This window comes from Dermacentor silvarum, chromosome 8, assembly GCF_013339745.2.
Source record: "Dermacentor silvarum isolate Dsil-2018 chromosome 8, BIME_Dsil_1.4, whole genome shotgun sequence".
Taxonomy (NCBI): domain Eukaryota; kingdom Metazoa; phylum Arthropoda; class Arachnida; order Ixodida; family Ixodidae; genus Dermacentor; species Dermacentor silvarum.
Window position 1 is genome coordinate 124,160,329 of NC_051161.1, and position 23,965 is coordinate 124,184,293.

General features: G+C 49.2%; 1 protein-coding gene across 4 annotated transcripts in view; it reads left to right on the plus strand.

The window, feature by feature from the left end:
• LOC119461666 (glutamate receptor ionotropic, kainate 2-like) overlaps positions 1 to 1,290 on the plus strand; it is a 190,300-nt gene extending 189,010 nt beyond the window's left edge. For all 4 annotated transcript variants that reach the window (XM_049671861.1, XM_037723040.2, XM_049671863.1 and 1 more), the window contains one exon: positions 952 to 1,290. The gene's annotated coding sequence lies outside the window, so the exon portion shown is untranslated. The remainder of the gene's footprint in view (positions 1 to 951) is intronic.
• The last annotated feature ends 22,675 nt before the right edge of the window (positions 1,291 to 23,965 follow it).

Consider the following 23,965-nt stretch of genomic DNA (forward strand, 5'->3'; position numbering starts at 1 on the left):
TGTGCTATAGTGTTATAATTATGTTGAGTTTTCTTTCTGTTCGTTTACTTTTTTCAGCTTACGCTACTATTCCTACTACTAATACGGCAAATGACGGTTGAAAGGCTCTTTTTGTATTATTTATTGCTGCGCCATGATAATGGTGCTCATTCTCTTAAAAAATGTTGGCTTTTGTTTTCTGTTACTCTATTCACTTATGTAACGCCCATTGGTTGGGGTCTTTAAAGGTGGAATAAAAAATCAGTAAATATTCATAATGATGATAATGAAGGCGAGAGATGCGAATGTAAAATAAGGTTTCAGAAGAACATGCTGTGGGCGTAGTTGGTACTTGCTGTGAGATATGTGCATATCGATTCTCGGGTTGTTTGTAGCTGCAATCAATCAATTTGAAGTGCCACCTGTGTCGTTGTGATGGCTTTCTTTCATGTCTGTGGTTTGTGTGGCACCTTTAAATAGAAACACCTTTCACATGAAACAGGCCACCAATAAATTGAGCAAGTCCTACGGGTCGAAATTTGTGGTCTTGCTTTTTCCAGCGATATTTCTCAAGTCATTTTCTTGGCAATCCTTGCGTTCGGTAATGTTACCAAAAGTCCCTCTACCATGAACATGCAGATGTGCGAAGTAAATTATCTATAGATAAAAACACAGGTTAATACAATATTGGACTCAGCTTTCACTACTCGGCATCAGTAGAGCACTAACCTGAATCTTTAAGGATACCTTGTGAATTTTTTTGTTTCATCACTGCCCCGGCTTACATAATGAAGAATATAAATTTTGATCTCTGACCAAACTGTGCAAATGGTAGCTGAATGTTACTAAAATTTAAGCATATTCGGCACAAAGTGTATGTAAATAAGAGCAGCTAAAACCTGTCGGTGCTTTAAGTACAACCCCGCTAAAAAATACATGAATCCGTGCAAATGGATTTGTTTTCTTTTGCAGGAACAGCTTGCGGAGAACAATAAGCCTGGGAAAGGCTCACTGCTTACTTCAAGAAGAAAGGCGCTGGAAACTCTACAAGCATCGGGTGCGACAACGAATGACATTGCTGCCTTAAAACACATTCTGCAATATGATTAAAACTAGGGACATGTAAAACAATAAATTCTCATTTGCGTTGGTTTGCATCGGAATGAAAAAATAAAATAAACGCTCTATGGAGCAAGAAAAGTGCATCAAACATTTTCGGTAGAGACCAGAAGTTAGGATTTCAAAGTACAGGGTAATAATGTTGTAGAAAACACATTAGTTTGGCTAGTAAAGTGTTTTCTTTTAGCAGAAGTTTACCGTGCACATTTCATTTGTGGTGTTCGCCAAAGTTTCAACGTATGAGAAATTATAAAGGCCATCGCATTAAGAAGTTTGCGGCACGCTGTTCCGTTGCTTATTTACAGTGCTTTACATTGCCGCTGCCACATTGGAAAACGTGACCGCGCTGCCATGGAGCACAGCCTCGCCTACCCTGTCATATAGCAGACGACGTGCAGAGGAATTGCGGGAAAGCGCTGTTCTGCATTCACGGGTGAATTATTATTAGCACGTGGCGCAATTTTTCCGAACAAAAGCGCGAACGAAACACTTTGTGCTGGTGATACTTTACGTAGGTCGCTACTCTAGTACAGTGGGGGCGACTGAATACTCTGGTTTGCGCGTGTGCGTCCTGTGATAGAGTGACGCCCGATTGCGCGTACTATTTTCCCTTTGATTTTAACATCTAAGTCCTGCAAGGTTTTATGGTGCAAAATCAACTAAGACTATGATGCGCTGTGATGCGCATACCTAAGAACTGCGTAATATGCCGTGACAATGATTATGCGCCAGCAATCTTGCGATAATATCGTTTTCAGTGTCTCCACGTTGCTTTTTGTTGCCTCTCGCAAAAATCGTCTCTTTGAATTTGCATGAGAGCTATACCTCCGGACATGCATAAGCAGTGATCGCCATTAGAGTGCGGCAGAACCCATCTCACCATGAGTGTCGACGTTAATGCGATTAGCAACGAAGCAAAGTAGCCCCACACCATATTGCCAGCAAAGAGACGCGTCATGTATTAGGTGCGTAGGCAGCCGGGATCCTTTCTCGCGCTCCCCTCACGCGATGTGCCATTCAGCGGCGCCACTGCGGAATCCGCGCATGGCGCTTGCGTGAATGTACATTCAGATACATTAGTCTGGACATATAATGACGCGGGCTCGATTCCACCCAAGCACAGGATAAAAAAAGTAATTTTTTTGAAAAGCGGCACACAGTTACTAAAGTTGGCATAACAGAGGTTCATTGACGAACGGCACGTACCAAGTTGCACATACCATGTGACCCAAGCTGGCGTCAGATAGGTTCACTGCAGAGTAACCCAGTGATCCAAGTTACGGGAAAACTGTTAGAAATATAAATCGGTCGATAGACAGACAGCCTCGAAACAGTAGTGAAGTACCCTGAGAATACTAGTCGCATAAGTTAAACAACGATAGCCCCACTGTTACCATTGTTAACACAATACATTTTGTCAATAGAAGCTTTATATTAATTCTGACTTAATATGTGGAACACACAGAATGTCACATACGCAGTAACTAAAGTTGGTCTCACGGTCGGTTTCCAACCCTGTTCCCTCAGCACAGCTGCCATGGTGCGCTACCTTTAGACCATGGGCAACCACTCCCTCTGGCGAATCTTGGCGGGAAAATGGTAGGAGGCATAAAAGATAGATAGATAGATAGATAGATAGATAGATAGATAGATAGATAGAATAGATAGATAGATAATTAACATACAGAGAGACATACGAATACACAGCCACGGAAATCTCGTGAAGTACACTAAGATTGCTAATCGCAATAATATATAGCAATGCTAACCCCACTCCTAACAAAATTAGCACATTGCAGTAATGATATTGTTAGGATACAATAGACGCTTAAGAGACCTGGCGCCAGGGAAGTCGAAGACGGCCATGACGGCTTGGCACCAGCTAGTTTCCATCTTGGTCTCTGGCGGCGCTGCTCTTGTAAATGCATCGTAATTAGTTCGTTCGTCTGTACCTCTCCACAAGTAACATTTTGGTGGAGCTGTGCGATCCACGTCCTTGCCACTGAGCGGTCGCTACATCTAACTCCCTAACATGTCTCCCGGAGGTGAGACGCCATCAGCATTGGCTATGACTCGTGAGACTGCTTCAGTTGTGACGCTTTCTCAGATTCACGACCCTGGCATGTTTTCCGGCATGGAAGGCACTCACGACGAAGACTGGACCAACCTTTGTGAACGCGTCAGTACTAATACCAGGTGGGATCCAACGATCATGCTCGCTAGCGTCGTTTTTTTTTTTTACCTACCTGGGCGGTACCTCACGCGTGTGGTATCAAACCCACGAAGATCAATTACCAAGCTTGGATATTTTGAAAGAGAACATTCGCGTACTATTTGTCGACACCTTCGGGCGCACGGTCGCAGCAAAAACAAAAAAGGCTCTTGCAACAGGTGTTCCGAATCCCACACGTAGAAAACGTCCTGGCTACTGGCCGCAAAGCGGACGACAAGATGTCTGAAACAAATTGGCGCACATATTAAGGGTGTCGCAGAAGACGCCTTCAGCTTGCTGGTTTTTGGCAACGTCTCTACTATTGACGCCGTCGTCAAAGATTGCCACCGCTTCGAACAAGCTAAAAGCCGACGTATGGGGCGTCTGCCAAATACACCTGCTACGTCGTCTAGAGCGCTTCATCCGCCTCAGCCGTGATTCTACTAGAGCACTGCACGGGCCGATTTTTTCAACCCGGGCCCGGAAATGATATACGTTACCTGCCCAGCCCAGCCGGCCACCCCGTTTCCTTAGGCCCGAGCCCGGCCCGAGACCGAAAAAGATAACCGAGCGGCATGAAAAAAAAAATTAAATAAAGGAGAGAATGAAATGAATTTATTCTTAAGGCATAAATACATGTGATATGCAATTATGAACACCATTTGAGCCGTCTGAACGCAAATACCAGCGCGCGAAGTAGTACGAATGACTCTGCCGAGCAGTATCGCCAGCAGTTTCCAACGGCGCGACCTTGATGCGGCCCAATCCACTTCTATCGCAGCGCCGCCACAGTATTTTTTCACGTCGGGCGCCTCAATGCAAAGCATGCGCCGCCCCAGCCGCTCGTCCCACACAACCGTATTCTAGTACACTATAGCCGAAGCTCAGCCTCGACCGGTCGTGAGCGGAGCGCATGGATGGAGTAAATGGAGAAATAATGCTTCTCGCTCCTTCCATGGTGCAGCGTAATGCGCTGCTGCTAGGCGGCCGGTTGAGAACATGCTTGCGATCATGGATGGACGCAGTGCCATGTTTCAGCCGCGGGACGAATTATCTTATCTTACCAGTCATCGTTTCACCGATTCGCCTTTGAAGAATCAGCAAGTCGCGAACGCGCTTACACCGCGCTGAAAGCATTAATTACATTGATTTAGGTAAGGAATACAGCGGCTTCCTTCGGTTTGAGGCGACTGCGGTCTTTCTGGACTTTTACATTCTGTTCAAACAGCGCAAAATACGACGGAAGAACAAAACGGAAGTACACAACAGTAATACTGTTAGCTTCCAGCTGCACCAGGGCAACAGGTTTTTCAGAGTGGAGACGCGCGAGGATAACTCGCTGCACTTTACATGCATACATACCACCAGAAAGTCCGAGCCCGGCCCGGGCCCGCGTCAAAATACCCGAACCCGGCCTGGGCCCGGGTAAAAAAGCACATGCTGTGCCCGAGCCCGGCCCGAGCCCGGCCCGAGCCCGGCCCGAGCCCGTGAAAAACTGCCCTACCCCGCCCGGGCTTTCAAGTAAGCCCGAGCCCGGGCCGTGCTCTAGATTCTACCATGATGGCTTCTTGCCCGCACGACTTAATTCCCAGACTTCATTTTCTCTCCGTGCATTTGGCTCTTATTGAGGGCTCAGCCAGCAACCTCCGCTTAGAACTGCCTGTTCTTTCGCATACCTACGATGCGACCCCAGGCCCCATAAGCTCCACCAGCTTCGTGCGACTGCCGCCCGTTTCTCTATTATATATTGACGGTCGTCTTCCCCACCCGTTCCTGATGGGGCGTTTGCCATTACTGCAGTATGATGTAACCCTACCTTACACCGTTTTTGAGGTAGTTTCTCCGCCCCTGTTGAGAAAGTATCGCGTTCTCCGAGTTTGGCGACGTCTACGTAGACAGCGTCCTCGTGGTTTCCTGGGTGGTTTTGAGCACTTTGGCTAAGGCCTTTTTGTAGAAACCCGCGAAGGACCACACAGGAAGAGTGGTCGATGAGCAAACATGGCGTTTAATGGAACAACAATCACGATGACGATGATGATAGCAGGTGAGCGAGGAAGAAGTTTCTACACACTCCCCGCCGCGACGTGAAGGGACATTTCGTCTCCTTGGCACAGAGGCAGTCCGGTTACACCATATCAGAACAATCGGGAAGTTCCAGCAGGCCAGATGAGGTGAAGGAAACCTCGCACGGGCGGCGTTGTTCACTGGTTCGTGTAAATTCACCTTGTGATCGGTATTTACCAGGATCTCTACCATGTCCTTGTTGCCTTACCGAATGCACAGTTGCACTTTCTTTCGTCGTGGCAGTTCTTGCGTGCACACATAGTGGTGTTAGACGACGTTGCTCAACGTTGAACATCAGTAGCTGGCGCTTAGTATTCTGTGGTCGTTGCTTGATCTTCCTTAAAAGAATGTGGACGTCGTCAAGAGAAGCGCAGCCTCGGCAAAGCAATCGGCGATACGGGCACCTTGTTCCATCTTTGCAGTGCTTTGATTTTGCGCATATAATATTCGGTCTCAGATGCATCGTTGTCCTTGCTTTACTGGATATCTGCGGCAGTGGTAGTCTTAATGGTCGGACGTTGGTTGTTTGTGCCATGTAGGATTCGTTGAGAGTTAAGCTATTAGTTCTGTCCGCGAGAGACAGGGCAGTGGCCAGACGCTCTTCTAGGTTGATTGCGCAGTGACGATGGGCGTCCTGTTGTCGGCACCTGTACTGGCTTGAATTCATTTCGCTTCGGTTCACACATGCGCCTTCAAGGTCATCAATACAATGAGTATTTGTTACCTTGCCTGGACGGGACCGTGACTCTGTGGTGAAAATGAGGTCTTCGTGAACTCCTGCACGGTTCATCAGAGACGTTGTCGAACCGCGTGTTGCTATTTAATCCGTTAACATGTCTTGGGCACTGTGTGAAGGCTCTTTTGGTATCCCTGTGGCTACAAGAGTTACTTGTTCGTCCTTGTGCTTTCGATGCGTCTCCAAAGTCCAAGATGATGACATCAGTGGATAGCTGTCTTCGGTTCCGTCATACAAGTCTGTAACCATGTTACTACCGGTTTTAGACACTACAATATTGTCTTCAGTAGGTACTTCTATGTCATTGAAGATTTCTGTCTTTATGCCGTTCTTTCGTTACCTTCTTCAATGCAGCCATGGCTTGTAGCTTCGGTCTTACAATCTTTTACCAGTTGTATGTTTTGCAACGCGTCAAGGCACAAGAGTAATAAGATGGTCATTCCCTTTCCGGACATCTGTGACACGTCTGCACTGTTTACACTCTGTGTCATCTCAATAGCAAATCTGATTTTAGACTGCAGTGTAACCAGTTTATCGCTGTAATCTACCTGAAGGGTATACTCTTCATATATTTCGTCATCAGGAGTGAGCACTTCAATCTTTCCATCAAGGAAACAAAGCCTCTCATGAAGCATTTCGAGCCGGCTGCTCATGAGGTGCAGTTGAGCCGTTGTGGCCTCACTGAGCGCCGTATCGATATCGTCGAAAATGAGGCTTACCGTCCTTCTGATAAGTGCCCTATCTATGATCAGCTCGGCCTCCTTGTAGCTGGCGGCTGTCGGTGGATGGATGAGGGCTGTCGGTAGCGTTGACTCCGCTCTTCCCGGTGAATCCATGCGTGGGCTCATCGTCATTCGGTCATGGGGGCCGTTCGTTCGATAATTATTACAGCTCCCGAGTTTCACGGCACCATTTTGTAGAAACCCGCGAAGGACCACACAGGAAGAGTGATCGATGAGCAAACATGGCGTTTAATGGAACAACAATCACGATGACGATGATGATAGCAGGTGAGCGAGGAAGAAGTTTCTACAGGCCTGTCTCCATTTGCTGAGATACTCTGGGTGCATGTTCTTTGGCATTGGGCCGGCCCTGAATTGACTGAATATGTTTCTCGGTATGGGCTTGACGTTTGTTTGAGCGTTCTCGTATGGGATGTTTAGTTTGCTTAAGATGTGTCTTACCGCAGGTGTCTTGGTCAGTCTTTCTTATTGGGCTGTCCTGTGTGCTTCAACTTCTTGTACGCCCATTTTCAGGAGTTTCTCGGCCGATGTGTGTCTCAGCAGGTGGAACACCCCCTTGTATAGGTTTGTCTTATGAGGCAGTTTATCTTTTCCTTCTCCGCTTTATACGGGTTGAGATATTGGAGGGAGTATACGAAACGGCTCAGCTGGAAAGCCCGGACTAGACGCTAGAGATCCGCTTCCTTCATCCCAAAGTGTTTTTTGGCGATGCGTTGGTTTGGCTCTCGCATGCCGTAAGTTTCTGCATAGTTACGGCGTTGTTGCTGTTACTTTGTAAGTGCATACCTAGTGTCCTGATCACTATGACCTCGTGAACTAGGTTGTCGTCCAGGTAAATTTATATCGGGAATGAGGTTTCTGTTTCGCCTCGTGCCTTGTATATCACTACGAGGAGTTCTGGTTTTTGTGGGAGCACGATAATCCTAGCGTTCAGGTGTGTTCTGAGACTACGTCTGCTCCATTTTGTAGTAGATTCTCGATCTCTTCGTCGTTTTCCTTGGTTACCCAGAGCGTAATGTCATCTGCATATAGGGAGTGCGATAGGTTTGGTATCCATTCTAGGAGCTGTGCCATGAGTATGAGAGTGATGTTGAAAAGTATGGGTAAAATACGTGTTCCTGCAGCGTAACCCTGCTTCCCAGTGTGGTCGGATCGGATTTGAGTGACCCGAAACGTATCTCCGCCGTCCGAGCTGATAGAAAAGCTTTGACGTAACTGTGGGTTCACTCGCGTACTCCTAGATTTGAAACGGTGTCCTTTATAGCCTCGTGCTTGACTTTGTCGAATGCTTTGTTAAAGTCCAGAGGTAGAAATGGGTTCGTTCGTTTACGGTGTATTTCGTTGATGGCCTGTTCCGATAGTCTAGGCATGAGGTCTTGCGTGGAAAGGTTTTGCCAAAAACCCAACATTGTCCTGCGGAAGAGTTCGTGTTTGTCCACGGCTTCTTGAGGGGCGATCTATTCCTTTCATGATGGCACATCTAAATAATAGAAAAACGTTTATGCTCGACATAAACCTGCAAACCGCATCGCGAATAAGCATAATCAACGAAAAGAATAAAGCCGCAGTTTCGTCCGAAGGTGAAGCATTGATGGCGATAGCAAATTAGTAGACAGCTATTCGAAGTAAGGACAGCTTTATCGGCCGCATAAACTTGGAAATATTCGCTTACTAAGTAAATGAACAAGCATGGTGTCAGCGTGCAAAGTCAAACATGAACACATCTCGGGCCATGACCGCGGAAACTCCCTGTCAAAACGCTGAGTCAGGAAGCACGGCAGCAGCAGTGAGCCAAGTGGCCTTCGTGTTGCGTGGTGCGCTCAATGCAAACTGAGCGACGAGAAAACTGCACGCACATAGGTATGAGCCGCCTGCAGATCACATTTAAGAGAAGGCGCGCGCGGCCGTGCAAAGTAAGCAGTTGGTGCCGGAGTAGAGCCTGCCTCCCCGCTTCCCTCCCGGCGCGCGTGAGATTGAGCCGCGATCATCGGTTCCCCATGCTGAGCGATCGCGAAATACGCAGTTGCTGTTGGACAACAACGCTGCCCCCCTCCCTCCCATCCCCCAAGGGCCTTTCGCGCGACGGAAGACGGCGCGTTTGCTGGCAGCTTCCCTCTTCTGCGCGCGCCAGATTCAGCCATGATCGTCGGCTCCCCTCGCGCGCTTTCACTCGCACATACAGCATACGGCGCGCGCCGACAGTACTATGGCCCTTGCAATTCATACGGAACATCAAGGCTACGGAAGAAATGCGCTCGGAGTGCCCATATAATTGCTATTTCAATAAGAATATTTTGCGGAATCTTTTTCAGCAATTAAGGGAAAACCTTAAAAAGAAAACTTGTAGTGGGCTTCAATCCAAGCCACCGATAAGGTTTGGAGTGAAGCCACATTTCATTTGCTCTACATCTTATGTGTGAAACCACTGCAACTGGATATTTTCTATCAGCCTGCCTCCTCTGACGTTGCTTTAAAAACACAGTGAGTCGCGTGCGAAATTTCTTCTTCCTCGTCCAGTGTTCCTGCTCTAAACCAGCAAATGACACTTTGTGCCTGTCATTCGATGTTGGCAGAAGGCATTAAGTGAGAAACTTCGTCCTTAATACCAGAACTTAGCCAGAACGTTTTTCTGGCATGCTGCCCGCAAGCAACAATCGTCAATAAACAGCTAGAATCGTGTTCTAGCAATTTCTCTAGGCATGACGCGTGAGAGATGGGCCTTAGGTTTTGTATCTGTACACTCTTCCCTACTTTCCGTGTGAAGGTTATCTTTGCGTGTTTCCACGCTGCCGGCAGCTTCCCTTTTTCCCAGCATTGGTTAGAGAGTATTCCGATAGATTTTACTGATTCCTCGCTCAAGTTTCTCGATGATATATTGGTCATTCTCTCCCATCCCAGGGCAGAGCATGCGCAGAGTTTGTGTACTGCCGCCCTAACCTGAGCAGTCGTTATTTCCTTGTCCATTCCTGAATTCGTAAGCCGGCCCCTTGTATTCGGGAAGCGTTTCCTTGTTGGAGGTATCCGGATATATTGTGAAGGGGTGTCAAATAGACAAAAGCGGGACAAGATTTATAAACAGGGACTGTTGGCAGAGATGGCCAAGATGGCTGAACACGCGCAGCGTCACCCGGCGATCGTCGTCTTCTTCCTTGAGGCAAGGAGGCGGCCCGTAACATCTAACCGCCCCGGCGGGCTCAGCGCCTTCTCGGCGCAGACTAATTACAAAAGGCGACGGAAAAGTACTGCTTCAGTCGGGATACGTGCACGACGTCACGAGAGGGCCGGGTAGATGGTGAAGAAGTGTTCTGTGGGGTGATCTCATAGTTCACGTCACTAAGTTGCCGTAAAACCTTGTAAGGTCAGGAGTAACGCGATAAAAGTTTTTCGGAGGCCGACGCAACGAGAACGGAGTCGAAAGAAGCACAAGAGATCCCGGAGGAAAGCAGAGGTGCCGGTGGCTGCGGTAATAACGGTCCTTTTGGCATAATTGTGAGTCGGAGAGTCCTTCATGAACGATCTGACTTGCCAGATGGGCTCACGCGGCAGCATCGCAGGCATACTCCGTAGAATTTTGTACAACAGAAGGTAGTAGCGTGTCAAAAGGCAATGCAGGGTGGTGTCCATATATAGAGGAGGTAAAATGGCGAAAAACCGGCCGTATCGTGACGGGAGGAGTTGTACGCGAACGTGAAGTATGGCAAAGCACTGTTCCAGTCCCGTTGATCGTCAGACACGTACATCGACAGAATATCGGTTAAGGTGCGGTTCAGCCTTTCGGCGAGCCAGTTGGTCTGCGGGTGGTACGCAGTAGTGAGCTTGTGCTCCACAGAACAGCAACTTAGGAGGTCATCGAGAACTTTCGACAAAAAGTAGTGGCCTGGGTCGGTGAGCAGTTGCCGAGGGGCACCATGACGAAGGATGACGTCATGAAGGAGGAAATCGGCGACGTCAGTCACGAAACTAGTCGGCAAAGCTCGCGTGATAGCAAAACGCGTAGCGTAGTCGGTCGCAACTGCGATCCACTTGTTCCCTGAAGCAGACGTAGGAAATGACCAAGGAGGTCAAGATCGATGCGGTAGAATGGCTCCTGGGGTATGTCAATAGGATGCAGAACGTCTGCAGGCAACCCCGAGGGCCGTTTACGTCGCTGCCAATGTCACACGCAGCAACGTAGCGTCGAACAGATCGGTACAGACCTGGCCAGAAAAACCGGCGCCGCACGCGATTGTATGTGCGGGATACGCCAAGATGGCCAGCGGTCGGAGCATCGTGGAGTTCTTTGAGAATCGTAGCACGAAGATGCTTGGGGAGAAGAAGCAGAAGCTCTGGGCCGTCGGGAGTGGTACTACGACGGTAAAGAATATCGTCGTGAAGCTCAAACAGACGAAGCGATGGGTCGGGCTTACGAGAATGGAGGCGGCCAATTATAGATCGTAACGTGTCGTCACTTTGCTGTTCAGCGCGCATGTTGTTCAGATCTGCAATAGCCATGAGGAAGTCACCGTTATCACGTTCGGCGGTGTCGGGAGGGTTGATAGGGTAGCGTGATAAACAGTCAGCATCTTGGTGCATCCGGCCAGATTTGTAGAGTACGTCAAAGGTGTACTCCTGTAGTCATAACGCCCAGCGTCCAAGCCTTCCTGTAGGATCCTTCAGCGACGAGAGCCAGCAAAGGGCATGGTGGTCCGTGACGACAGAAAACGGTCGGCCGTACAAATAAGGGCTGAATTTTGCCACAGCCCCGACCAAAGCGAGGCATTCGCGCTCAGTTATCGAATAATTCTGCTCCGACGATGAGAGAATTCGGCTGGCGTAGGCAATGACATGGTCCTGGTCGTTCTGGCGTTGGGCGAGTACTGCACCTATGCCGTTGCCACTAGCGTCGGTGCGAACTTCTATAAGGGCCGACGGGTCATAATGCGCCAAAATGGGCGGTGAAGTCAGTAAACTGACAAGGGTGGTGAATGCGGCAGCTTGTGCACGATCCCAGGAAAAAGAGATCTCCTCAGTAAGCGGCCGGGCAATGGCAGCAAAATTCCTGACAAAGCGGCGGAAGTCGGAACACAAGCCGACAAAGCTCCGTACATCGCTAACTGAGCGAGGAACAGGAAAGTCTCGGACGGCACGCACCTTGTCGGGGTCAGGTTGCACACCGCTAGCACTAACAAGGTGACCGAGAACGGTGATGTGACGTCGAGCGAAACGACACTTGGAGGAGTTAAGTTGCAGGCCAGCGCGGCGAAACACATCGAGAATGGCCGACAGGCGGGCTAGGTAGTCCTCAAAAGTAGGCGAAAAGACAATCACGTCATCGAGATAGCATAAACACGTAGACCACTTATAGCCCCGAAGGAGAGAATCCATTATTCCCTCGAAGGTTGCGGGGGAATTACACAATACAAAAGGCATAACCTTGAATTGGTAAAGTCCATCTGGTGGGACGAACGCAGTCTTTTCGCGGTCCATGGCATCCACGGTAATCTGCCAGTATCCGGAGCGTAGGTCGATGGAGGCAAAGTACATGGCGCCATGGAGGCAGTCTAAGGCGTCATAGATTCGGGGCAGGGGGTATACTTCCTTGCGTCTGATGTATTAAGTGTCGGTAGTCAACACAAAAGCGCCAGCTGTCGTCTTTGTTGTAGATGCGAAGCATCTTAGGCTCGGGGCTATGTCGCTTCCTCCCTCCCTCCCTCCGCCATGCTGCGTCCACAACCCTACTGCGCATGCGCATCCTCCTCCCCCTCCTCTCCTCTCCTAGTCTAATCTCTCCTCTCGGCATTCCTCCTCTCCTCTCCGACGCTCCCTCCGGATTGCGCAGCGAATGGCAACACCTGCGGCTCCGCGCGCGATAATGCGAAGCAGCTTAGGTTAGAGGCGCGACGGTATGCACCCCAGAGGCACCAGCAACAGTCACCAACGCCGCGCGCGTTCGGTGCGAACGCGGGCAAAACGCCGACGGCGCTGTCTATCTTAAAATATTTACTATCTTAAAATATTTGCTTAACACTTACACACAGAGATTTATAGACTAAATTAGCAGGGAAATTATTCTACAGTCGGAAAGACATAAGTGATAACTTCTCTAATTGTAATCGCGAACAGAAATCTTCGCACAAATACATGCACAAATGGATTTTTTTTCATTGGAAACAAGTTAGAAGTTCCAAATAACAGCAAGAACGGCAGAGGGCTGACAACTAAAAAAAAAACTAGTCACACGTCTACATTCATTTTGTGATTGTAAACACATCGCAAACAAAAGTTATACACGCACCTGCTCAATACAGATAATACAGAGAATACAGGGAAAGAAAGGCGCATTGGTTCAGGTTGATCCTACAAGCATCGGAACACAATAATGCCTTCTTCATGAAGAAACATGCCACATATTCGAACAACAACAAAGAAAATCTCAATCAGAAAATTTACTGCATGATTACTACTCTACAACCTACCTGTATTGTTTCAATAATCGGACACCGCTTTCCTGAATTGAAAAGTGTCTTTTTTTCCTTTGATAAAATCCTTTCTACACAGACTTCCACAGGCGATGCATACGGCCTTTTCATTCGTATTATTTAGCGTTGCTACCACAGACTGTCTGTGCGATTGGCGGAAAAAAATAATTTATTCCGTTCACATAATCGTCTACCTTAGGTGGGAACACATTTAAGTACATTATCAAGTCTAGCAGTTGCCGCAGGCTGTAATACGGAGGCAAGACCTAAAGCTTTATAACGATAAGCAGCAACACTACCCCCTTTCTCATTGTATAGAGAAGATAGAGAAGTCAAGTTGTATATAATCGTTTAAAGTGTAGTGAAGAAGAGGAAGACGTGCTCTTGCGTCTGTCGCTGTGCGCACCATCAGCGTTCGTGGACTGCCTCGATTGCGTGAGACGTCTAATAAAGCGTCATATCACATTTGGTGGGAGGTGCTGCTATCCCCGACCTCACCCTGGAACTTCGCAGCCGAACGTTGCCGACTGCTTCAGCCGCTACCATGCTCGAGCCTACCGACAATCCGCCTGCAGCTTCCGCCGCGCCCATCATTTGCGGCGCCGTCCAGCGGCAGCGGGACCCCCTCGTCTTCAGCGGAGCCGGTGAGACAGACGTGGAAGATTGGCTCTCTATCTATGAGCGCGTCAGTGAGAACAACAAGTGGGATGACCCGACGAAGTTACGTTCCGTCATCTTCTATCTTGCTGACGTTGCGACCCTCTGGTTCCGCAATCATGAGCGGGACCTCCAAACCTGGTCCGCTTTCAAGGCAGCATTCACGGAAGTCTTCGGCCGCCCAGCCTTACGAAAGCTCCGTGCTGAACAGCGTCTACGCCAGCGCGCTCAACAGCCCGGCGAGACCTACACCAGCTACATAGAGGATGTCGTCGATATTTGTGCCCGCGTCGATTCTTCCATGAGTGAAGCGGACAAGGTGAAGCACATCCTCAAGGGCATCGAGGACGACGCATTTCAAATGCTTCTCGCACGAAACCCTTCATCTGTCGCAGCTGTCGTCACTCTTTGCCAGAGCTTCGATGAGCTGCGTCGCCAGAGGGTCCTTGCGCGCAGCGCTGTTGCACCCGGCCACTCTCTCTCGGGCCTCACGCTTCCCTCCAACTCCTCGCCAGAATCCTCACTCTCTGTTCAGATTAAGGATTTTATTCGTGAGGAGGTGGCGCGCCAACTGTCTATGCTGCCTCTCAGCGATGGACCCCTACAGCCTGACACATCTCTGGCCGCTCCCATTAGGAGAGCCATTCGCGAGGAACTTGCCGACTCGCTACCTTTGGCTCAACCATGTCCTCCCGTGGCGGCACCTCTGACCTATGCCGCAGTCGCAGCGCGACCTGCGCCGCCGACATTCGCTTTTCCTGCGACAGTGCGACCTCAAGCAGTGCCAACTCCCGTGTCGCCTCCTATTCCGCCTCGAAGCCAAGTTCAGAACCCTTGGCGCACACGCGACAACCGACCCATATGTTTCGCTTGCGGTTTCGCCAGCCATGTCGCGCGATTCTGCCATCGTCGCATGCCACCTACTAACCCTGCTGTCTCAACGCCTGGGTATTGATATTCCCACGATGCTACCGGCCATTCCATGCATCCCGACCCAGAGTATCCGCCGTCTTCTCGACGCCCTTTCGGCAACCATCGTTCTCCGTCACCACGTCGTCGCTCGCTTTCCCCCTTACGTCGTCGCCAGTCACCTAGTGAGGGAAACTAGTTGCTGCAGTTCTGCAGGCACGAACTGCCAGCTTCGCGACTTCTACAAGGCCTGCACAGTCGCCACGCAATTTACTGGACGTTTTGGTTGAAGGAACCGCCACAATTGCGCTTATTGATACTGGGGCTGCGGTTTCTGTTATGGACGAAAAGCTTTGTCGTAAGCTCCGCAAGGTCACCACGCCGTTGTCTGGTTTGCTACTACGTACCGCGAGTGCGCAGCATATAGCGCCGCTCGCTCAATGTACCGCAAGAGTGCTCATTGCCGATGTTGTTTATGTTGTTGAATTTTTCGTGCTTCCTTCATGTTCACATGACATCATTCTTGGCTGGGACTTCTTGTCTCACCATCGTGCCATCATCGACTGTGCTCGGGCCGAAGTGGCGCTTTTCCCGCTTTCCGAAGCCTCGCTGCCTGACCCTTCTGAAAGTAAGGCCGCCAAGCTCACGGTTGTCTCCGATACAAACATACCACCCGAAATGTCGGTTCTTGTGCCCGTATCTTGCTTCCCCGCGCCAGACGCTACGGTGCTTTTTACACCATCGCCTATTTTTCTACGTCGCAAGGCTCTACCTCTACCATTTGCCGTCCTCAACACTGTATCTGGATTATCCACTATGTTTGTGTGTAACCCGCTTCAATCCCCTGTGACCTTACTGCGTGGAGAATCCCTTGGTCGTGTTCAGCCCCTTGACCCGCTTCACATTCTCGATACTACCGACGACATGGCCTGTTATGAGCTCGACGCCCTCACTTCTCCATTGTTGTGCGCCTCATCATCATCATCATCATTGTCGTCGTCGTCATCAGACGTTCTTGAATCGGCCTTGGACGCCGATCTGCCACCTGCGTACCGCCAGCAAGTCCTCGCGCTTCTTCAGAATTTTCGCTCGTCGTTTGATTGCGACCAACCATCCCTGGGACGTACGGCGACCGTCACTCACAGCATCCACACTGGTTCCCATCCACCATTACGCCAGCGACCATACCGCGTGTCGGCAGCCGAGCGACAAATAATTACCGAGCAAGTCGACGATATGCTGCATCGTGGCGTCATTCGGCCTTCCCAGAGTCCTTGAGCGTCTCCTGTAGTATTAGTACGCAAGAAGGACGGCTCAATACGCTTCTGTGTGGATTACCGTCGGCTCAATAAGATAACTCGTAAAGATGTCTATCCGCTGCCTCGGATAGATGACGCCCTCGACTCCCTACAAGGCGCGGAGTACTTCTCATCTTTGGATCTTCGCTCCGGCTATTGGCAAGTGCCGATGGCTGAAGACGACTGCGAGAAGACCGCTTTCGTCACGCCCGACGGCTTGTATGAATTTACCGTAATGCCATTCGGGCTCTGCAACGCGCCCGCTACTTTCGAGCGTATGATGGACACTATCCTTCGTAACTACAAGTGGAAAACATGTCTATGCTATCTTGATGATATTGTCGTGTTTTCGCCCGATTTCCCGACGCACCTCGTTCGCTTGCGTGAGATCCTGACCTGTCTCACCTCTGCCGGCCTCCAATTCAACATCAAAAAGTGCCGTTTTGCTGCCCGCAAGTTAACAATATTGGGACACTTTGTTTCGAAGGATGGTGTACTTCCTGACCCAGTCAAGCTTCGCGCGGTCGCAGAGTTTCCGATGCCCACTACTCTTAAGGCACTCCGCAGTTTTATAGGGCTCTGCTCTTACTTTCGGCGTTTTGTGCGCAATTTTGCCACTATTATCGCACCACTGACCAATTTGCTTACGGCTAGCAGCGGCATCTCCGCGTGGTCAACTTCGTGTGACGACGCCTTCAAGCAACTACGTCGTCTACTTACTTCGCCGCCGATTCTTCGACACTACGATCCGACAGCGCCCACAGAGCTACACACGGACGCCAGTGGCATCGGACTTGGTGCAGTCCTAGCGCAACGGAAAGACGGCTACGACGAGTACGTCGTCGCATATGCGAGTCGCACTTTAAAGAAGGCAGAATCCAACTACTCTGTCACAGAGAAAGAGTGCTTGGCCATTATTTGGGCTCTCGTCAAATTTCGTCCATACCTATATGGTCGCCCTTTTGACATTGTTACCGACCACCACGCCCTTTGCTGGCTGTCCTCGTTGAAAGATCCGTCAGGTCACCTCGGCCGCTGGGCACTTCGCTTACAAGAATATAACATCCGCGTTGTCTACCGATCGGGCAGAAAGCACTCCGACGCCGATGCGCTTTCCCGATCCCCGCTACCTTCCGATGTGGCTTCAGTGTCAACGCCCTTCGCATCCATGTCGACGATCAACGTCGCTGATATGCCGGCCGAGCAGCGTAAGGATCCCCTGCTTTCAACTATGCTGAATTTCCTCCACGATCCATCCGTCACACCCTCTTCTCGAACACTTCGTCGCCAAGCCGCTCACTTTGCTGTCCACGACAACGTCTTTTACCGCAGAAATTATTTGCCTGATGGTCGCAAATGGCTGCTTGTGATACCACGACACATGCGTACTGACATATGCGCTTATTTCCATGCCGCTCCTCATAATGGTCACGCCGGCGTTCTGAAAACGTACACTCGGCTGAGGCAGCGTTTCTACTGGCAGGGCATGTATCACTTCGTGCGCCAGTACGTACGCGCTTGCACGGCGTGCCAAAGGCGTAAAATTCAACAGCGCCCTCCTGGCGAGTTAGAGCCGCTCCCCTGCCCGGCCCGGCCATTTGATCGCGTCGGCATAGACCTATACGGGCCACTTCCCTACAGTTCCTCGGGTAACCGATGGATAATGGTAGGCGTCGACCACTTGACGCGCTACGCCGAGACTGCCGCACTTCCGTCGGCTTCTGCGCGTGACGTTGCCTTCTTCATCTTGCGGAACTTCGTTCTTCGACATGGAGCACCACGCGAACTGCTCAGCGACCGGGGGCGTGTGTTCCTGTCCGAAGTAATACAAGCCCTTCTCGCTGCATGCAGCATCGTTCACCGCAAGTCTACCGCCTACCACCCGCAAACGAACGGCTTGACAGAGAGGTTCAACCGCACACTCGGTGACATGTTGACTATGTACGTTGCCTCGGACCACAGTAACTGGGACACAGTTTTGCCGTTCGTCACGTATGCCTATAATACCGCCACACAAGCTACCACTGGCTTTTCGCCATTCTTTCTGTCATATGGCCGCGAGCCCTCGTGTACAATGGACACCCTGCTCCCATACCGACCCGACGCTTCTGAATGCACGCCAGTGTCTGAAGCCGCCAAATACACAGAGGACTGTAGGCAGCTCGCCCGTACCCTTACGACCGCCGCCCAAGGTCGCCAAAAGCTGCGGCATGACAGTAACGTGCCTACACCGCATTTTCCGCCTGGTTCGCTTGTTTGGTTGTGGATCCCACCTCACAGCCCTGCCCTTTCAACCAAACTTCTTGCACGCTATGATGGTCCCTACCGCGTCATCGACCGTACCTCGGCTGTCAACTACGTTGTCGAGCCTGTGACGCCATCACACGACCTCAGACATCGCGGACGTGACACGGTTCATGTCAGCCGACTTAAGCCATACTATGACCCCCTGATCCTACCTACGCCGTAGCTCGCCAGGATGGCTCATCTTCTCTCCCGGGGGCCATTGTAGTGAAGAAGAGGAAGAAGTGCCCTTGCGTCTGTCGCTGTGCGCACCATCAGCGTTCGTGGACTGCCTCGATTGCGTGAGACGTCTAATAAATCGTCATATCACAAAAGTAATAACCTTTTACTGACCTCTAAGGAGAAGCTTAAGAAGAGAATATTTGGAATAAGTCAATAGCAGTGCATGCCCTGGAGATCTGTCACAGGAGCTTCATTTTACAGCCATAAAAACTACAAGATTCTCTGTCAGGGTGGTATTAACGTGCGGAGAGAACAATATAGCGAAATATAGCAATTTCTATGCGCAACATTATGAAAAAGCATTGACTTACAAACATAAACATAACCCACAAAGCCACAAAGTTATCAACACATTATTTTACGGTCGAAATGACACTCAACAAAATCTACAAAAAAGAAGAAAAAACACCTGCCGCCAGTATATTTTAGGCTAAAGTCCCTGATAAATAGCCTCAGTAAATGTTTCATGTGGTAAATCAAATGAAGTAAGCTTTCATTTTGGTTTAACGGCATGTACAATAAATTTACAGCAGTTAGAGAACCCTGATTTCTCGTTGTACATTTCGCACCATTTCGCACGGTTTCTTGAAATGTCTTCAACAAAGGTCGACTGTTCTTCTTCCGAGAGCAAGGAGAATATTGGATTTCCCGTAGAAAGCGTATCTGGAAAAGACGTCAATCACAGAATCATTATAGCTTTTAGGGGGTGTTCGACATGCACGTTTTTTTGTCAATACTTCCCTCACAATCTTGGCATTAATAATACGAAAAATAACGCCAGAGCGAAGCACAATACTTGGTGGCAATGAGCTGTTTTAATAAATGGAGAAATAAAAATAAGCACATTCCTGATGGCAACTAGCGTTCTTTTTTCTTCTTCTTTCCGTTGTGTCACGTTGCGCAATATGTAAGAAACATTACTGCTTTGCTCGCGTCTCATTATTTCACTGGTTCCTACACATATGCGTTTTGAACAACATATACTTCTCTGATAAAATAACATAGAGCGAAGCATATATATATCGGAGAAAAGTTTTCCTTATGAGAGGTGTTTACATTTTATAGCCATGTAGAGGATGCCTCAATGCACTGCTACGTCACTGCTCCTATTAGGGTGGAGATAGTCTTTGCAGGGGGCGACGCTGACACTAGCCTATGAAACCATTTATCTCGGCGCGTTCCGCTATGTTCGCGCCCAGCGTGGTATGTAGCTCTCCGTGTGTGCTTGCTGAAGGCGTTCGCGGAGTGCGGCTCATGAAATATTCGCGGTTACTGCGATCCACAGCGAAGCAATTATTTCAGGAATGGCCTGGCGGTTTTTGGCTTTTTTGGCCGACGAAAAAATGTATTCAAGAAATGGTGGATATACAAAGAGAGTAGTGGCAGCCAACAAACTCATCGTGTGTGAGCAGTGCGAGAGTCGTAACAATAGCTAATTTCCCGTCTATTTTAGAATCGCATGAAATTCTAAACAATATATTGTTGGTTGTGAACCTCTTTCTCACTTCCAGGCATTTTGCGCTGTTACCGCTCAAATCATAAGCCAACCAGGCCAAATGTGCCCGCTTCTAAACAGTTTTCGGAGCATGGAAAGGTACAACTGATCTTTGTACGTGCGCACATGTTCGGGCACAGGTTCATGCTTGTACACGTGCGCGTGGTTATGCCGAATGTACGCACGTTGAAGTGTGTGTGTGTGTGTTGTGTTTTCGTCTACATGGATGCGCTTCGATGGATGAGTGCGTATTTTCGTTTGGGTATCAGTTCACGTTACTTTGTGTGTAAGGAAGACGATTGTGTGCGTAAGTGTGCACTCATTTGTGTTGCTTGCGTGCTTCCTTATGCTACTATTAAGGTTCGCAGATAAAAACAAACACTTCACAGATTTTCTCATTTGCAGGCTCACTTCGAGAACTTTAGCGGATTTTGCTCTGCACCATCAAGCCGCCTAATGAAAGAGATACACGTGATAAGCCACAGCATTGCGAATCAAGGCCAATTCAACAAGGGCCCAGTTTCTTCACTGTTGCTCCTTCACAAGCAGCGCAAAGAACGCCCAATAACGAACAGCAACGTCAATATTCTACATAGGCGCACTGCATCACAAGTGCAAGAACTTCCAACTGCGCCACCTCCTCTTGAAGCATGTGATCAGCACCCTGATAAAATGACCCACGCGGGATTGTGCAAATTAAGATCTGGCAGGCGTCACAAAGGTATGCATTTCAAAACAACGAAAATTTATTGATTTAGAAGGTTTTGATGCTCACACAAGCGAATCTTCACCGGATTCAGTTCACAAGAGCATGAATTCAGTGTACAGAAGCGCAATCAAAGTTTGGGTTCGTTTGGCTGTTGTTCTTGCTGGTATCACTGCTAAATTATACGCCCCAGGATAGCAACTGCTGACGACGATGAACATCGCAACGTGTTGGGTGTACTTTTAAGTGAAACATGAGTAATCATTGTCACGCAGGATAAACAAATGAGCAGACATAAAATCAGAAAATGCGCTATTGACGGGGGCCCCAGGCCTCGTCAAGATGCTCAATAAGCAGCTTTTTGTCTGGGGTTCATTTTTCCTTGAGGAAAATAAAAACTGCTTCTGATTATGACCTTGATTCTAACCAAAATTTCTTCTCGCGACAATGTTGGAGCTATGACAAAGCACAAATAACACTTATATAAAATTTTAAAATGTACGCTAAAGCTTGCACGTGATTTCCAGTCGCAATAAAGAACCTGCACGTAGCATTGCTATGGGCGAAGTGAACGAGGCGTTGTAGAATAATATTCTGATCATATGGTGAAATTCCAGCTTCGGCTCACTAATCGTCAGATCGTGAGAGGCAGCGCGTGGGTGACGCGTAGGTCGCGATTCACAGCCGCCGCCACAGAGAGACCTCCGCTAAAGCAGCGCTTTACAGACGACGCGCAATACTCTGGCGCCATATCGTAGCCATCACCGCAAAGCCCCTGGTGCGCGGCACTACGCTTTTCTCCGCATGCTTCCGTTCCACCAACGACGAGAGAGGCCGTTCGTCGCGGGGAAATCGTGCCACCCGTGTCAGCGGGGACAACACCCAAGGGAGCGCCACATGGAGCCTTACAGGTAGCCGCTCGCCATTGACCCTTGCAGGAGAAGTGATCCCCGTCACACACGCCTCTAGCATGGACTCGCCTCAGCAGGTGGCGCCGCGGACGAGCGTAGCGCTTCCCATCTGACGCCACCCTGCACCCCTCGGAAGCGCAGATGATCTCCCCTCCGCTTCCAGCCTCATGCTTTCTTTAATCTTCCGCTATGCTGTACGTTTGCTTCCTTTTTTCTTCGTGCTCTTTGGCTAGGTTACGAGGCACGACGATAGAAGCACGTCGACGCTGAGCGATGGAACGGGCGCCTAAGAGCAGCGCTCTCAAATGAGTCTGGTGGACCCGTGCAGCCAACTTCTCACCTGGTGGGTGCTTTTCCAAACGTTTGGAACTGATGTAGTGGCCGAGTACGGCGCCGGCAGCGCGCTTGTACCTATTTTACCGGTATCTACCAGGTGGCAGATTTTATGTGCCTCCCGCAGCAGCAGCGGGTGCCCGACTATTTCACCGAAGCTGTGGTGAAACAAAGAGCGCCCAAATGAGTTCCCAAAGGGCGCTCTTTCGGAACTCATTCGAGTTCAGAGTCTATATAAACAACCGAGCGCCGGGTCGTGGTACCATTATAAAGTCGTGGGACGATTATATCCATTATAAAAACTACTAGACTTGCCGCGTTTCGCTGCAAACAAGTTATGTGCAGCGCTTTCGTTTCTATATCCAACATAAACGTCTGAACAATACAACTATATATTTTCAGCCTATAATTTGATTTACCTAAACAACTGCAATACGGATATTTTTTGAGAGTGACATCATATGTTCAATTCGCCTGGTCATTTCAGGTATGACTTTAGTCTACTTTTCTGTAATAATGCAATTAGCATAATTATGACGCTTCACGCACTCATTGAAACGTTTGGTTTCAAGCAGAGTTGTACGCTACAAGGAGAGGTATGCGAAGAATACACATGCAAAGTGCAGAGGAGTGCCATGCAGCATGAGCGGCATGCGGTCAGGATTGGAAATAAAGCTGAAGACGAAGTGGTGCACTATGTCTCTATTTTCAAGACTTGTTCGTCCCCGAAAACGAAGCCTGCTGTTCCGTCTGATAAAGGCCATTGATTTTACTGCACTTTCCTTTGATTGTCTGTCTGCCTGTCGATCGGTGTCTCTAGCCGTTTTCCCACCAACTGTCCTGAGTCCTTAGTCCATGGTCTTGTATTTAGAGCATCGCGCGGATGTGGTGAGGGAACTTGGTTCGAAACCAAACTTCGGACAAAGTTAGGTCACCGGTATGTGACATTGCGTATGTGATGCTCATCAATGAAATAAATTTCCCGACGACTTATGTTAATGCGTATAAGCCATTGCATATTTGCCTGACTTAATTAACTCTCTCATCAACAACTAGAATCAGCAGGAATGTAAAACTAGGTCTGCGGCTGTGTGTCATCACTCTTTAATGAACACATTTAACGCAAATTTCCGTGACTGGGTATGTGCGACAAATTGTGGCACTGCCCTGCTCGATAAACCTGCTTAACACAAACATGAGTTACTGAGTACGTGTTACGTGTATGCACCGCACTTCAATGAACGTCTTTTACGCCGACATTGATCACTACCTAGCTGCAGCTGCATATACACCTCTCTACAATGAACCTCTTTGACGCCAACGTAGGTCACTGGATGTGTGCCACTGTGTATACCAAAAAAAAAAAAAACTAAAATTGTGGGAGCAACCATCTCGCGATGCCTGTTGATGGTAATGCGTTTAACTTTGAATCCATACAACACAACGTATTGCTAGCGCCGAAACGAGTTATCTATGAGGCGTGTAATGCAACGGGGTTCTTCTTTCGCGCTTCATAAGTACACTTAGCGCAATCATGCGCAGCCAACGCAAAGCCTGCGCGTGGCCTCCGTAATGAGTTGCAAGCCGTTTGCGCGCGAGCGCTAAGAAACGCGTCATGCGGCAACCACGCTCCTCTGTCGCGCATCTTCCTGGACACGCTAGGCCGTCTAGCAGCACCACCGAGAAGCTTACGCGTGGCCTTCGACACGAGAAGCGTGGCGCACAGGTGCCTGCCAACGCTGAGGATCGTTCCCTCGCTTGCTGCACACGCAGCTGTACACGCTCAGTTTCCCAAGTTGGTGAGACGCTTATTGAATAG